Source organism: Drosophila obscura, unplaced genomic scaffold, assembly GCF_018151105.1.
Source record: "Drosophila obscura isolate BZ-5 IFL unplaced genomic scaffold, ASM1815110v1 contig_1, whole genome shotgun sequence".
Taxonomy (NCBI): domain Eukaryota; kingdom Metazoa; phylum Arthropoda; class Insecta; order Diptera; family Drosophilidae; genus Drosophila; species Drosophila obscura.
Window position 1 is genome coordinate 5,798,458 of NW_024542679.1, and position 13,688 is coordinate 5,812,145.

The 13,688-nt window shown below is 45.8% G+C and overlaps 1 protein-coding gene across 5 annotated transcripts in view; it reads right to left on the reverse strand.

Moving 5' to 3' along the window:
• Nucleotides 1-13,688, reverse strand: part of LOC111067536 (RNA-binding protein Musashi homolog Rbp6) — a 192,183-nt gene that overhangs the window by 161,530 nt on the left and 16,965 nt on the right. The window lies entirely within an intron of this gene.

Consider the following 13,688-nt stretch of genomic DNA (forward strand, 5'->3'; position numbering starts at 1 on the left):
AACATGTTCGAACATGATCGACAGAGAGATAAGAAACAGGAGCGAAGCAATTGCGAGAGCGTGCGCTTATGTGCCATGAGAGGGAACAAGGCCTCTCCGTAGATGAAATGAAGATCTGCAGATAAGACAAATGCGAGTGCAGGCAATAAATACATACATACCACAATCGAAATGCAATGGGCGCGTATTTCTTCTATTCCTTCTTTTTCTTCTCAGCCATCTTTTGTTCTTATTGAAACCAAGCTATCCAATTTTTTGCACTTTCAATTGTTCATTAGCCTTAAATAAATGTAGTAAAATATTTGCCACAAAACTAATGCTATATCCATAGTTTCCCTTAAATATTTGTTCTCTCTAATGGGCGGGATATCTTGGTCTATGCATCGGCAGCAATTTCCGTAATATTCCATATTTCCATTATTATTGTTCCTGCATAAATATGTATGTACATTTGTATGAATATCCTGCCTGCTCTTACTCCTGCCCGCCAGCAGAAGCTTATCAACAGCTTCTACGATAGGCACTAAATCAATTTCTGCCTCGCTGCCCCATTAAACGCCCCCAACCCAGACCACAATCCCTAGACCCAACTCCCTGGATGGCATATCCTTCCACCTTTTATGCAATGTCACACGGGGAGAGGCAGGCAGCAGCAGCAGAGGAAAGATAAAGCCAAGCCAAAATCCAGAACAAAATCCACACATCACACAACAATCTCTCGCCCGGCACTTAAGCCGTTCTGCCAGCAGGACTGGCAAACATAACAGAGGGGAAAGAAAAAAAAAACCGAATGAATAATTGCCAATATGCCACAAATTATTTCAAATGAAATGTGAGGTTCCCGGCGACCACGAAACGAGCTCGTAAAATATGTATTTATGATTTATAAGAGCCACAAAAATACACACACACACACACACACACACACAAAAAGTGAGTAGAAAAAAACAACGCAAAAATATTATACAAGGCTGCCGCTGCCTCCTGGCGTCGTAGATAAAAGTTTGACAGGAATTGGGAGGCGTGGTTGTGTTTTTTTTTTGTTTTTTTTTTTTTTTGTGGGCGTCATTGCAATGCAATGCAATCCCCACAAAAAGTGGACAGGAAGCGTTAGGAGGGCGGGGGGAGAGCGAGGAGAGACTCTTTGTAGCAGTCAAAAAACTTGGCACCGCCAAATGAGATAGATCTGACATGGACGGAGGCCAAGCAGCAGCAGCAGTAGCAGCAGCAGGAGAGCCACTTAAGCAGCCCCAAGTCCGTGCCCCCACTACACTGATCCGCCGGAGTAGATTGTGCCGGTTGCAGCGTTTGTGTGCAACAAAGGTGGCAGACACATACAAAAAAGGGCAGTAAGTAATGAGTTGCGGGTTCTGGCTGCAGGACTATGAGAATACCCTAGAGACAAAGAAGAGCCTAAATAAGGGAGATAGCTCAGGCCAACCTGTGCCTTCGTCAGAACCCCTCTCTCCCCTAAGTTTCCACTGCAGGGTATCCATAAGTTTTGCTAGAATTGCCTGCGTTTGCGTTTCCGTTTTTTGGAGGTGGATCGAGTGAAGGCAATGTTTGTGGCACACAAAAAAGGCAACTTGAAAGCCAGCCAAAGATGCAGCGACAGCGATGGGAGAGGGGCGGCAAAGGGCCAGCAGCAGTGGCAAATAAAGCAATGGAAAAAAAAGACATTTGCAATAATAATAAGTTGTTTACGGCGCGTGAGGTTGCATCAAAACAAGCGCTGACATTTAGGGGCGGACACGAACACGTCGGATATGGACATGGACACGGACACGGACACGCGGATGTGGACACACGGACTCCATGGAGTCTCTGGACAGAGAGGACAGGGACAGGGACAGGGACATGCAGTTCCCCTCAGCTTTTCTTTTTTTTTTGCATTCGTAGGCAGCGCATTTCCTCCTTGAAGACATCGCCAAAAATCTCCTTCCATTCGTTGTCTGGCAGTGACGACACAGTGGCGCCAGCTGTCGTGGCTTTTGTGCAACGTGGACAAAAAGCTTGACGCCATTTTTATGAATGAAAAGCCCCGGGTAGCAAACAAAGCTTTAAGAGAGCAAAACACAAAGAGAGTGAGTAAGCAAAGAGCGCTGGAGAGAGCGGAAGAGCGTAAGAGAGCGCTAGCAGAAAGCTTGAGCGGCTTTTGGGGGCAGGCAGCAAGCAGCTGACTCCAGCGGCAAGCAGCAGCGGCAGCATGTGGACCGTTTGGACCGAACCGTCTTTTAGTCACGTGCCACGGGCGAACCCAAACAGGACCTCTGGCCCACACAGGACCCACAACCCCCCGCCCTGCCGCTCGCTCCATTTGGTGACACATTAAATCAGGGGGATTTACCCCCGCGAGTGGCAACGCTGCCGTCGTGTGATTTGTGTGTGCAACTTCGTTGCAACTTCGTAAACGTAAACGTGTTGCAGTTGCACGTTACACGGTTGCAGTCACAGTTGTTGTTGCTGTTGCTGTTGCAGTTGCAATTGGCGGGGTCATGCAACTTTAATGTGTAAACAACACCGTTGTCTGCGCCACCTTGCCACAGCAACAACAACAACTCCCTACCTCCCTTCCTCCCTCCCCCTGTCTGTGACTGTCTGAGAGAGTGCTTAGCGAGCATGTGGCATGCGGCATTCGGCATGTGTGTGTGTTTGTGTACCGGAAGCAGACATGTTGTGACACTCTTTGACTTGACCTCGCTTCGCCCCCAAAGCTCGAGACATGACCCCGAGACGTTCTGCCACACACACACACACTACGAGAATGGGCATCATTCTGATGCACGCATGTCAATCGGAGCTACCGCCTTGCCTTGCCCCTCACCTCCACATGCCCCACCAAAAACCAGCTGACATAATAACAACACACAAGTTGCAGCAACAACAGCAACAGCAAAAAAAACAACAACAACAACAAGCTGCCACACAACCCGAAACACACACAATTTTCGGTTATGCAAAAGAGCTACGAAAAATTTGTGTGTGACCCAGTTTAAGGCCAGAAACCAGCGGAAGAAAATGAGGTGGGGAAAACCCAAAGAGAGCGAGTGAGACTGAGAGCGGAAAAGCGGGGCATAGTTGCCGGTACCGGCACCCGACAGCGGCAACGGCAACGACACCGGGTTGCAGTGCCAGTGCCAGAGCCAGAGCCAGAGGCAGAGACGAACACAGAGACAGAAACGGAGTTACGTGGCAGGTCCTGTGGCCGATTGTGGGTGGGCTTTTTGGCTAGACGAAGGCTCAGCTACAGACACACACACACACACAGACACTGAGGCAAGCAGACACACAGATACAGATGCATGCACGTATGTGTGTGACTGCTGCAAGAAGCAATTGGCACACAAAAACGAAGGAAGACACGTAGCGCACAAATTTCGTAATAACTTAATCGATGTCGACTCTCTCAGTCGACAGGAAAGCCTCTCCAGAATTGTTCGTATCTTTTATACGCGAAAATACTCTGCAAAATACGGGGGGAACTGGGGGAATTGTGAAAGCATACAAAAATTAATGTACATATGGGGATTTTAACTCTGCAAGAAGGATACCAGGAAGGAAAGGGATCATTTAGAAATTCTAATTCTAATTCTTAGACATTGAGGGGCGGGAATTCTAATTATAATTCTTAGTAATTCTAAGTGATCCTGCCCTTCCTGATATCCTTCTTTCTACTAGCCTTCTGCCTGTATGGGAATTATTTTTGGAGCACGAATTCTAAGGAAAACTTTGCTAGGAAAGAAGATTTTGTATACAAAGTCAATAAAAATGGAGAGATTTAATTACAAAAAACTGGCCTTAAGTCGCTGTAAAATATCATTAAGAATAATATAATTTAATATAAATAATAAAAATAAATAAATTTAAATATACAAAAAATAATCACCTTTTAAGGGGATGCTCGTATATGTTAATGGTAAAGCCATAATGTTAGTTCGCATATACAAAAAGAACCCTTGAACTCTCATACAGAATTCCCTGCCTTTCATTAAGGGTATCCAATAAAACGTTTTGAACTTTCCTTTTTCCCCGTCAATTTTTCTTGGGTTTTTTTTTCATTTTCTTTTCTCTGCCTTCTATCAAGCAAAGCAGTTGTTGAGCTGAGGAGTAGTTTTTGGGGGCAAAGGCAGGAAGTTGGCAATATATTTGACTGCTCTGCGAACGGAAGGCACCACCGGCAAAGGCCTTTAACAATGGGTGCTGGCTATGTGTGGCAGAGGTGGGGCAGGAGGCAGGAGGCATGCAGCAGCAGCAGCAAAGAGTGCGCTGCGCGTTGGTTAACAATCGTCGAGGAAAATGTCACTTAGCTACTCGCAGCGGAGGAAAAGCGCGAGGAAAAGCGCAAGAGCCCAACGAGCTGGAAACAATGAAAGCCAAAAGTTGTCGCTCCTTCGCTCCTTTGCTGCTCCTGCGGTTGGTTTCTCCTGGTGTGAAATTCAGAGGCCCAAAAAAAAAGAGAGAATGAATGGATGGATGGATGAAAGTTCTAATGAGAATGTATGGCGATAGGGGTAGGGGGAGGGGTTGGTGGCAGTGCTTCCATATTGAACGTGGGCTATATTTACCTTTGGGTTCGTTTTTGGTGTTGAAAATTGCCAAACCTTCCAAAGCCCAAACCCAAACAAAAAAAAAACAATCTTATCTGTGGGCAGCTAGTGGACTCCCGTTACTCTGCCGTACCCCCCGCTATGAAAACCTCAAGCTCAAAGATGGCCCGAAGAAGCGAAGAAGCAGAAATCTTGTAGCCACCAAATCATGGCAGTTGTGCAAAGAAAGCCGCCAAGCAAAAACCACCAAAGACCACACAAACACACACACTAACACACACACACGCACACAGAAAGAAAAGTATATCCAATATTAAGGGGTTGGCAGTTGGGGGTGCAGCAGCACCCTGAAGAAGGCCCAGGCCTGAAGAAGGCCTGGCCCGAACAACAAACACATAAAGTCGATAACCCCCCCGGCTTTCACTGTGTTTTCGGGTTGGGTGCTGTCCCCAATGTGTGTTTGTGACGTCAGTGGGTGGTGGAGTAACTGCAACTACAGGAGGAGCAGTCAGCGAAGCAGGAGGAGCACTCGGAGTAGCAGAAGGACTCCCAGCAGTGGCAGTGCTAGCAGCTTTGGTGACTCTATTGTACCTTCCTCCTGACTCCTCCCTCCTCCCTCCTGCCTGTCTCGACTGAATATTTGCTCGTCTCTGCTTTTCCCCATTTTAGCCTGGTTTGTCTTCTATTTTTGTTGGGCTTATTTTAGACCAAACTCGGAACTTGCGACTTATGACTTCCCGAGCCGACAAAAAGCAAAAGGGAATGAAGAGGCAACCAAAAAAGATAGGACGCCACCCATCCGCACTGCACCCTGCAATCTGGGCCCCCTCTGCCACACCAGCCATACGTCCGTCCCGCCCCTTACAAGTTTTTGGTGTTGACACTCACAGAACGCTCATTAAATGTGCTCTATCCTCCTCTGCCGAGTATCTCTTCGCTTTTGCAACTAAAACAAAAGTTTCCCCTCACAACTGGGACCATGCCCCTCCCTCAGAGGTGTCTCTTCTCATCTCTTTCTCGCTCTCTCTCTCCCTCTCTGTAATGAGTAAAATTTTATTAAATATTTCCACCACATATATTGAAAATCAGGAGCGGAGTACTACGTACACAGAGGGGTATCAGGGGGTAATCCTACGGGGGGAATTTAATTCTGATTTTGTTCTTAATTATTGCCCAGAAACTTATTTAAAGGTGGAGACAATTCTTGATGTGTTTCAATTAATTTAAGGCATAGCCGACCGCTTCATAACTGGTTCCAAAAAGTTCTCAAAAACGTATTCTAGGTAATTGATTCATAGGTTTGGTTTTAAAATTAATTCTTGCTGCACACAAATAAAATACCAAAATAACCAAACAAAATATCAAAAATAATTATAAATATTCCCTTGCCACCCACTGCCTGAAGTACCTTTACCTTTGAGTATCTTTCACTCACATATCACTCACAAAAGTATCACAGTTTTACCCGTCTCCCACCGTTCTTTTGGGTCACTTTCATACTTAAGTTCTAGCTTTAAGCTACCAACGCCTGCTGCCCATCTTTAGTCTTCAATACTAGTCAAATGATTCTTTAATCTATATTTTATACCCACCCACCTTTGTCACCCAACTTCTGCTCTCTCTCTCCCTCTCTCTCTCTCTCTGTCTTTCCCCATCTTCATAATAATAATAGTAATAATAATAGTAATAGTTTGTTGTTATTGCATAATTTTAATGTGTCGTCCTTAATTTAAATGCTTCCGCTGCACACGGGACGAAACGAAACGAAGCAGAGCAGAGCCAGCCAGAGCAGCCAGAGGAGCAGAGCAGAGCAGAGCGAAGCACGAGGCAGCAAATCCTTGGCAACGTCACGACACGGCCTCGTCTTGCTTCTATCTACCTCAAAACGTGGCACCGTGGCACGGGGCAACCATTCCTCCTACTCTCCTCCACTTGTCCCCCTCTATTTTTTTTTTTTTTGGTTTCTGCCTTGTCGTGTTCCGTTTTTGGCTGCCAAAAAATTGTCTATTAGTTGGGCCAGGCCCGTGAATGAACATTCCATAATAATGGCATATGACAAGCGCCACATGCGGCAGCAGCAATCCAGTTGGGGGGGGGGATGCATTTGGAATCCTCCTCCTGCTGCTGGATCTGGAATCCTTCTTCTCCTCCTGTGGGCGGGGAGGGGAGTTCGCTTGTGCTTATTAATTTAAAATTTACGTAGAATGCATTTAGGCGTCAGCTTGAAGCTTCTTTTTCCCGAATTCCCCCCCAGAGCCTGTTTTCTCGTTCCTTTTGCGCCACTTGCCTGCTTTGCCCACTTTCCATCCAATCTCCAGTGCATGCCCCAAAGGCAGGCAACACGACATTTTGATACTTCGTACAAGTTAATTAATTGTTGAGGCAGGAGCAGGAGCTGGAGCTGGAGCAGGCGCCTGCTGCTGTATATACATATCCCCCCATGTATATGTATATTCCAGTGTCACTTGTGTAAATATTCAACAGAGACAGGCCCCCAACCCCTCCGCCCGCACTCTCTCTCTCGCGCTGTGCCTCTAAGGATATAGAAGACGTGTCTAGGTCTAGGAGGAGGAAACCAAACCAAACCGAAGGCGCAACAACACAGCTGAAAAACGAGCCACACAGTCTGTGTGGCATGTGTGAACTTTTTAACCAAACTCGTGCCAAAGTCAACACAAAACGAGGCACAAACGATGGCAACAGGAGAACAGCACACAGAGCAGAGGCAAGGCAAGGGAAACACTAGACACGAGGCAGGACAAGCCATTGGCCAACTTGCAGGACATTAAATGCAATGCAGAAAAAAGTGTATGAGCGGAGAGAGCGGAGAGAGCGGCGTGGCGTGGCGTGGGGTGGGGTGGGGTGGCATTCTATCAAAGCCAAGATGCAGCAGGCGCTGTGGCCACAGAGCCTCAGGGATAATCACATTCAAAAGAATATGAAGCGTCGTCCTGCTGCAACAACATCATCGCCAAAGATAGCAGCAGAAACGTTGCTGGGGCAAGGCAAGGCAAGGGAAGGGGGCAACAGTCAACGGACTGCCAAGCGAAACAGGAAATGTTGCACGGACAAATTCAATGCTAAGAAGCTGGCAAAAACCACTGAACTTTGACTGATGGACGCACCACAAAGAGAGACACAGAGAGAGGAAGAGAGGAGAGGATAGTGAGTAGAGGGGGCAATGGCTGGCTGGATGGATATTTAAGGACTTGGCCCAACCGTCCGGCACTTATTTTATTGACAATTTTTATTTTCTCTTCCTTGATTTTCCTCCTCAGTTCCTCAGTTCCTCAGTTCTGTGTGTTTTTTCTGCCAGCTTTTCAATTTCGACGGCTGCTTGCGGCAATTTGTTGTTAACTGCCTCTTGCGCTCTCTCCCACTCTCCCACTCTCTCTATCCCTCTCTCGAGTGCCATAAATTAATCAGGAAATCGAACGAAGCAACGGCAATGCCCCACTCCCCCCGGCCACACACTCTCTCTGTCTCTCTCCCTGTCTGTCTGCATCCTGAAATTACCGCCCACCTGGGCGTTTCTTTTTCTGAAAAATTTGACAATTTTTAGATTTTAAATATATGTAGAAGAACCCAGCAGAGTAGAGCAGAGCAGCGCGCACAAGAATATTTTGTCATCATCGTTTGTTTCCTGATTGAATTTCACTCTCACACTCTCCCCCTCTCCCCCTCTCTGACTCTACTGGAATGTGCAGGAAGTATTAGCCCATGCAAATTGAAATGGGGATTGGCAATCGCAACTTTGTTTAGGGCGGCGCGTTCCAACTGGTTGAGATTGATAGTTAAAGGTTTCGATTGAGTTCGTAAATTGATATAAGCCATAACCGGTTCATAGCTGATTCATAACCGGCTTAATAAATCTCCAAAAAAGCGCAAGAAAACCAATTTCTGTTCTGTTTGAAACCCCGACTCGTTACACATTCGAAAAACAATTTTCCTGTCTTTTAGCTGGAGTTTTTGGAAGCCAATTCTTGCATGTTGTAGACATAATACGTTGGGCTGTTTAATTCTTATTTTATATGCCTTAAATTTTTCAATAATCCTCAGTACACCTAATAAACAACATCAAATCCTCATTTTTTGTTGTTGTTGTTTTTCTGCTACTTTCTGCTACTTTTTGATGTTTAAATGTTTGACTTATGCCCCCCCCCAGCAGCGCATTTTCTTGTATTTTTTAGTGATCTAATAGGCAAACACTCGCTTCGTGCTGCATAAACCGTTCAAGCAGCATCTTTCAACAGCATCTCAATTGAGTCTCGAAATGTGCACCCACACCCACAGGACCCAACTCTGTTTGCATTTGCAAGCCTTTGGAACTCTTTTCAGGACCATCATCTATTGACTTTACCTGGACAATTTCGGCGGCGTCAAAGGGCAAAAAGTGAAGGATTTGAAGGCGGGTTGGGGTGGGGTGGTGGTGCAGAGGTATATAAGCCCCCAGATATGCATGCACACGGTCATAATGCCAGATGCAAACACAAAAGCGGAGGCATCCGTGGCAGCTAGAGGGAGAGAGAGAGAGAGAGAGAGAGTTTTCCTTGAAAGGCTGGGTGGGCTTCATTTTCATTTGCATGACACTGAAGCTGACAAACAAACAAACAAACAAACAAAAAAACAAACAAAAAAACAAAAAAAAAGCACACAAACAACACCAAAAAGAAAACAGTAAAAACAGTAATAATAATAAAAGGCGAGCGTGGAGAGCAAATGCATATTTATTTGCCCAAAGTATATTCGGATATATTCCGTATCCGTATCTCAGGTTACATTACGATACGATAGATGGATGGATGGATGTGCATAGATTTCCACCGTTTCGTTTCGTTTCTTTCAATTGACTTTTCCTTCTCTGCTTTTTTTTGTTTTTGATTTGGTTATTTGTTGCATGAGTAATGGGGCATCTCCTTCGCTGTTGTTCTTGCAGATGCAAATGTGCTGCGGATACAGATACAGAGAGTATCTGTGTCTGTATCTTTAGTGCATATATAAATAGTATTTCAGTTGAACGCACATCCAAAATAGCAGAAGCAAAACAGAGAGGAGGGGCAACCGTTTCGTATTGTATTACGAAAAATGTTGTTAAAATTGACACAAAATCAGAGACGACAGCAGCAGCAAGAGGTAGCCAGCAGCAGTCGAGTCGAGTCGAGTCGCACCCGCGTCTGGCGTTAAGACAAAAGCCCAGCCCCAGCGGCCTTTTCAATTCACTGAATGTGGCAGAGAGAGACAGAGACAGAGAGAGAGCGAACTCTATTTTGAATCCACAAATCCGTAGCCCCAAAAGTCTGAGTCAGCGTCAGCGTCAAGCGTCAGAGTTCTGAGCTGCCGTAACGAGTGTTTCCCGGCGATAGCAGCGCAAATACGTACGTATATTCCGTCAATGCACATACAATTATTTCCAGCAAACTGCTTGCGAAATTAAAATTAAATTACGAACGAACGAGAGAGAGAGAGGGAGAGAGAGAGACAGAGAGAGAGGAAGAGAGGGAGCTCGAAGAAGCAGTGTAGCAGGGGGCTGCCCGCTTCTGGCAAAAGTTCATTAAGTTATAGATGAGATGACGTGACATGGTAGTTGACACGACAAAACGAGGCAAGAGGCACAGCCAGCCAACAAGAGCGATGGATGGTTGGGTGGGTGGCACCTAAGAACATCATTAAGTAGCTGCAAGACAATCGTGCCAATCATTAAAAATCTTTCGGGGGCACAAGCTAGAGTCAAACGCTTTCATGAGTGGCTAAGAAGCTGAGGCTGCAATGCGGATGCTTTTCCTTTACATCTTCTGCAGTTATCAACACGTTCCACAGACTCTGGCTGCCTCTGTTGCCTCTGTTGCCTCTGCTGCCTCTGCTGCTGCTGCCGTCGTCGACCTGTCTAAAGCAGCCTCTAACTATGTTGTTAGCCCCCAGCACAGCACAGCACAGCCCACTCCAGCCCATCCCATGCGCATGTTTATAGACGCCCTAGATTAGGTCTTTGTCAGCAAATTTCGAGTGTGTACTGTAGCGGAGGAGGAGGAGAGGAGGCATATTCCTCATTCCTCATGCCATATGCCATATGCCTCGCGTGTGGTTGCTTTTGGGTGCAACTGTGTGCTCGAGTGGCGATAGCTGCGAAAAATCCAAAGCATAAGCTTTTGGCGCGAGTGGAAGCAGGCCCACTTGAGGCAGGCACAGCACCGACTGCACCGACTGTTCCGGCCTCTGCCACCAGTGCCAGTGCCAGTGCGCCTTCAATGGCAGAACAGGACACAAGCGTAAAAGGGAGAGGGAGAGAGAGAGAGACTTGGAACGCAAGAGGCAAGAGGAACAACAACTACAACTGCAGTGCACGGACCTGCCACAAAAGCCAAATCCCCCCCCAACCCACCACCACGTGGGGGGGTGCAACGATATCAAAGACAAGACACAGCAGCAGCAGCAGCAGCAGCAGCAGCAGAGAGATGTCTGAGGCTCGGACTTTGGGTCTTCTTTGAGTCCCAAATGTTAGCTAATTGAATTGTTTTCGGGTCTGTCGTGAATCGTCAGTTAATTCTAAAAGAATCGGTTCATAGCCGTTGCCTAACCGATTCATTAATAATTAACTTTCAGTTTTAATTTCTTATTCTGCTGCAATTGTTTGATTATATTTTTCGCCGCCCGATTTCCACTATTTTTCTGACTATTTCCACATCAGTGGAGACAAAGGGAAACCAAATTCTGGCATAGAAACCCCCCAAGTAGGTGGGGCAAACGCCTTCGAAAACAGTTTTCAAACCCAAATATATTATTAACAATCCTAAGCCGATACGTACATACATGTATGTATGGATGTATGGGTGTTTCTATAGCTGGATATTTGGCATTCATAGAGCCATTTCCTCTGTGAATGTGTACTGTTGTTTTTCCCAGGTTTTTGGGTCAATCAACTCCATTGTCTAGCAATTTTTTGGGTCATTATTTAAATTACCAATTGATAACCGATACGCCCCTCCACCCACCCCGTGCACGTGCCACTCATTGACCCCGCCAGAGCCAGCGATTTCCATTCCATGCCAATTGACTTCTTGGCCATGTCTCGTAGGAGACTCTCCTCCCGCCAGAGATAGAGACAGAGACAGAGAAAAAGAGACACTTTTTTACGCCCATCGTTTGCGGGTTTTTCTGCAGGCTTTTCTGACGTGTGTGTGTGTGTGGGTGTTTTTTTGGGGCTAATTTACCAGGCAGAGCTCCATTGGGAGGACCAAAAGGCGGCTGCCAAGAGCAAAAATAAAAATTAAAAAAAAAACATATCTAAGACACACAAACACACACACATGTCCGAAAAATGGCCAAAAGATAACAAAAGTGAGACACACAGAGAGCGAGAGGGAGAGCCACAGTGGGAGAGAGAGTGAGAGAGAGAGAGAGGAGAAGCAAGAGAAGGCAAAAACACACAACATTCGACAATGGGACGAGGGGTACGTGGGAGGAGGGGTTGGTATTGAAGAAGCCATTTGAAAATTTGAAAATTTTTTGGCACAGGTACAGGAAAACCTCCATCTCCCGCTACAGCCCCCCTGTTCTCCCGCCATAGACCTACTAACAAAAAAAAAAAAAACCTGAGAAAAAAAAGAGACAAACCCAAAGACCGCATTGACTCTTCAACTATTGCTGCCGCATATGTGTGATTGTATCTGTAGCTGTGAGTGTGTGTGTGTGTGTGTGTAGATATGCGCTATAGCTTATAATATGTTAGCGTAATGCCCCGGACAGACAGAACGACGCGAGTGTGGCACTCTGATGATGGGCGGAGCCAACAAATTCGCTAAACAAAAACACAAGCGCGCTCGACCCCAACGCCAACGCCAGCGGCAGCAGCAACAACACAAAGCGAACGTATCTATGTATCTGTATCTGTATTGCGTGTGTTTATGTGTGTGTGTGCACTGCAGATGTGTGTTGGCGTCGGCTCTAAGGGCTCAGCTCTAAGGGCTCCCAAAAGGCAAGCGCATCTTGCCAGACGACTGTTGCAATCTCTGCCCTTCGCACAGATACAGATACATATATATCTTTCCATTTTCCGTTTTTTTTTCTTTATTTCTTTTTGTTGTTGTATCTTCTCTGTTCCCTGCTGGAGTGCCATCCAAAATTTGGTTAATATGAATGCTTGGGCGCTGTGTTTGGGCTCTTGCCTTTTGATTAGCCTAATGAAACTATGCGGCAGAGAGCAGCCCCTCCTCAGCACTCACTCACCCCCCACTACCCCATATATCTGCATGCATACCTCACTCCGCTGTGCCCCCATTTGCATCTCGCTGTGTCGCTGTGTATCTTTGTATCTTCCAGGCCTACACAATTGAACACAAACCAAACCAAACAAAAAAAAAAAAGGGAACAAATCTCAAGCATTTGATCAATTACAATTTCAATTTAAAGGCAAAAAAACCCCCTGCATGTGCCCTCACCCCATCTCCTGCTTCTACTGCTTCTCCTGCTCTCCTACTGCTTCTCCTGCTTCTCTCACCCATTTCTTGCTTCATTGTTTTCTCAATGAGAAATCACACAGAACAGCAAACACACAGCAAACGAAGCCAAAAACTGATGAAAAACGGGAATCAATTCGTATGGCAATTCAAATTGAGATACAATATTCAGTTAGATGTACGCCAAGCAGATACATTCCCCCTGCTGCCCCCACCGAGTTGTGTGTGAATGAGGGAGAGAATTGATTAACCCGCTTCACAGCTATAGCAACGAGACAACGAGAGAGAGAAAGAGGGAGGGAAAAACCTTGGGAAGGTCTGTGTGGCAGAGCTGCTGTTTCCATGTGATCTGAGCGAAAACTATATAGATCTGTCTCTAGATATATCATTTTACATTTCAGAAATTAAGCAAAATAATGTTTAAGCACAAGGAACCAACTAGAAAACCTTTGAGAAGGTCTTTTATCTTATTTTTTCTCATATTTTCTTTTAGTTTCTTTTATTTAGTTATTTCTAGTGATTTTTACGGCAATTTCCTGGGTCTCTTATTAGCAAAGGAGTGAGAAAGAGCATCACAGATGTTAATAGTGACGACCCCCTTTTGAATGAAATCCACGCCACAAATTATAGCAGCCGCCAGCTAATTGTCAGTTAACTTTCAGTTAAAGTAACAACAACGAAAAAAGAG